The sequence below is a fragment of the Chrysochloris asiatica genome, unplaced genomic scaffold (genome assembly GCF_000296735.1).
Source record: "Chrysochloris asiatica unplaced genomic scaffold, ChrAsi1.0 scaffold00565, whole genome shotgun sequence".
Taxonomy (NCBI): Eukaryota; Metazoa; Chordata; class Mammalia; order Afrosoricida; family Chrysochloridae; genus Chrysochloris; species Chrysochloris asiatica.
In genome coordinates this window covers 337,222-341,054 of record NW_006409083.1, presented here as the reverse complement: position 1 = coordinate 341,054, position 3,833 = coordinate 337,222, and the positions used below count along the sequence as shown (strand labels likewise).

The 3,833-nt window shown below is 39.1% G+C and overlaps 1 pseudogene; it reads right to left on the bottom strand.

The window, feature by feature from the left end:
* Positions 1–2,013: 2,013 nt before the first annotated feature.
* Positions 2,014–2,530, bottom strand: LOC102842860 (annotated as a pseudogene).
* Between the last annotated feature and the right edge of the window lie 1,303 nt (positions 2,531–3,833).

Here is a 3,833-nt window from a genome sequence, read left to right as displayed (position 1 = left end):
CCTTAAGGTCAGCGGTTCGAAACTACCAGTCACTCCGTGGGAGAAAGATGAGGCTTGCTACTCCCGCAAGGATTTACACCCTCGGAAACCCTGTACAGGGTCGCTATGTGTCGGAACCAACTCGAAGGCACTTAACAACAACAACAACATTATCATTAAATCATGTTTAGTAAGAACTAAGGGTTCTGCATAGAGTCCTGGTGTGGCTCTGCGGGTTAATGCGCCAGACTCCAAAGCCATTTGAACCAGGAGGTCAGTGGTTCAAGCTCACCAGCTGTTCCTTGGTAATCCTATACAGGGTTTCTATGGGTTGGAACTGACTCAATGGCACTTCACAACAACAACAATAGTTCTATATACATTTCCACTGTTTACTTGAGACTTATTCTAAACTTAAATGCAAATGAGCAAAGTATTAGGAATATACAATAGTCTGGCTGCTTCTCTGGAGTTATTAACCATTAAAAGAGCTCAGTAAGCAGTTACCACCAATAAAAATTTCTGAAACATCCTCCAAATTTAACATTTCAAGGAAATCACTATATTTTGGGGTTTTTTTGTTTGTGACTATGCTTTTAACGATGTGTCTAACTGTCACATTAAGAAAAAATGTTGTGTGGTACTAGATGCTAATGCACTAAACTGCAAAGTTGGTTTGAACTACAAGGACAGCAGTTCAAGCTCACTAGCCACTCCTCAGAAACCCTACACAGAGTCATTATGGGTCAGAACCGACTCTACATCACTTAACAACAACAGCATACAATAAAAAACATCAAAAACAAAAATTATCCCAAGCCCCAACAACACACAGAACAAGGTGTCAGAGATTCTACAACATGTTTGAAGATGCATTTTCTTTTCTTCTCTTTTCAAAATCTAAAATGTGCTTTTGAGAGGCTATTGGTCAATACATATATCTTCTCATTCATGAAATTATTAATTTCATTTTTGGGTGGTCACACCTTTTACAAAATAAAAGCAGCCAAATACTGAAACAATATTTTTGGTGGTGGTCTGTATTTTAAAAGAAACAGCTTCTTCAAGTTCTGGTGGAAATGCTTTCAAAACTAGTTAACAACAGAAACCAAGAGAAGCACATTCAAAATACTGATTTTTAGTTTTGTAACCAATGGTTGTTCTTTAAAGAATACTTAAGGTAGACATGACCCATTAAGGTGCAGTGAGCAATTTCAAATGCTCAAACAATTTACATAAAAATTTTAAAAATGGTTAAAGAGCTAAGCATCCATATCTACTGATAGCAATGCAAAGACTATTCCATGACTTAAAACTAAAAAAAAAAAAAAAAAAAAGCCCATAAGAACAAAGAGCTGTATTTATTTTTATCTAAATTTACTTTCAGTCAAAAGTCCAATAACACTTTTCCTCCCAATACAATACATAATTACATAATGCTCCCTTTTCTATAATGCTATTCCTGGGAGCCAGAAAGTTTATATAATGGAGTTAAGTTAGAAATTGCTAGCATTTTTGACCAGTTTAAATAGACAATAACTTTTTGCTTCCCTCTTAAAGTGATAATGTTGTTGTTAAGTGCCATAGAGTTGATTCCAACCCATTACGACTCTGTATAGGGTTTCCAAGGAGTAGCTGGTGAGCTTGAACCACTGCCCTTGCAGTTCAAATGACTTTGCAGTCTGACACATTAGCCCACAGTGCCACACCAGGACTCCCAAAGTGATAGTAGTTGTGCCTAAAAAAATATGCAATTCTTACAAAAGTACCATTTCTGATTTATTATCTGTAACCTTTGGAAACTAACCATAAAAAACTACAAAATTTTCAAACGTCTTGAAATCTGTATATACAACATACATTACTCTAATTTCAAACTCTCATTTATTAGCGTATCACTCCATCTTTAATTAAGGAAGAAAGGAAAAAAAAAAAAAGCCAGCTTCAAAGATAGTCTTATGTCATTCTTTAAAAAAGGAAACAGTTGCTTTTAACTTTACACTCACCCCACACCCCAAACATAAAGCACATCGTTTAATTGTCTTGGTCATGAACACTTCCAAGATGAGATAACCATAGCTTTTGGCTATCAGAAAACCTATTATTTCCTTTGTTGAAGGAGTTTGGTCCTGCTGCTGTTGTATTCCTTCCAAGACTCTTCATCCTCATTGTGGATTCTGGAGGCATTTCCTCTAGAGCACTATTTTCATCTTCATTAAAAACGGCTGCTACTCAAGGGGTTTTTGGAGTTAAAGTCGGAACTGTTTCTTTAGGTTTACTTGACTCAAGTTTGATGGATATAGCTGATGCTTTCTTTGTCACCTGACTACCTTTGGAAAATCCAAACTTGGAGATCTTTGCAGACTTTGTTGGGAAGTCATCTTCTGCAGCTGGTTGCTTCTCGGCGCTGTGATTGGAACTTTTCCCTCCATTGCTGGAAGAAATAGTCTTAGTTTTCATAGGTTTTTCTGCTTCTTCTTCAGGTCTTCCGGGGGACTCCAGCTCATTGTGGATTCTCCAGCTTTTCCTTTCCCACTTTCCCGTCTGCCATTTCCCCCACCGCCTGTAATAGTGCACTTTCTAAAACCAAAAATCCAAACCAAACTCACTGCCACTGAGTTGACTCCGACTCATAGCAATTCTGCATAAGGGTTTCAGAGACTGGAAATCTTTATGGGATCAGAAAGTCTTCTTTCTCTCCTGTGGCGCTTCTAGTGGGTTTGAACTGCCAACCCTATGGTTAGCAGTCCAGTGCCTATCCTACAGTGCCACCAAGGCTTCTTCACTTTTCAAAAGAACTGCCTAGTTCATATGATAGTTACATAGCACGTTTATTTATAGCTAAGACATAGAGCAACTTCATGGAAGGAAAACATAGACTGTGCCCTCAAGATGGAAGTACTTAGGATGGAACTGTATCCACTTTCCTGGGTAACCTAAAACAGATTTTGTTCAAGAGGACATCATCTTGTGTTAGGATCACACACTAGCCTGGGTCTCTGAAGTCAACTTAAATGACAACTTTCTAAGGCCTTTGCTTATGCTTGCCTTATGATTTTCTATCTTATGATTATCAGCAACATAACATTCTAAGAACAGCATAACATAGAACAAGACAACACATATGTAGTAGCTGCATAATTTTAAACTGTTTCTGTTAGATCAGCCTATCTATATATAGAAGACCTCATTTAGACCAAGTCGGCAAACAAGTGCCTAAAAGGTAGCCACTGACTTTCTAAAGAATTCTTGGCAATCAAATGCCAATGCCTAGCCTAATCTTTAAGGAGCTCTGGTAGCATAGCATTTACGAGTTGGGCTGCTAACCTCAAGGCATGCAGTTCAAAACCACCAGCTGTTTCTTGGGTGAAAGATGAGACTTTCTGCTCCAGTAAAGATTTACAGCCTTGGAAACCCTATGCAGAGGTGCCATGAGTCGGAACCGACTCCATGGAACACTACCACCACCACCACCACCACCACCACCCTGATATTTGTTGTTGTTGTTAAGTAACGTGGCATCGGTTCCAACTCATAGTGACCCTGCACAGGGTTTCCAAGGCTGTAAATCTTTATGGGAGCAGAACGCCTCATCTTTCTCCCGTGGAACCGCTGGTAGTTTCGAACTGCTGACTTTGAGGTTGGCAGTCCAACTCGTAACCACTACGCTACCATTAGAGGTAGCGAGTTTACCAATTTTACCAAGCAACAACATGTGTTTCAATGTTTATGCTAAACAGGCTGGGAATTGCCAGTTCCCTTTGTGAGTTTCTGAAAATATTAGGTGGGGAGCTCTGGTAGCATAGTCGTTACGAATAGGGCTGTGAAACTCAAGGTCAGCAGTTCGAAACTAC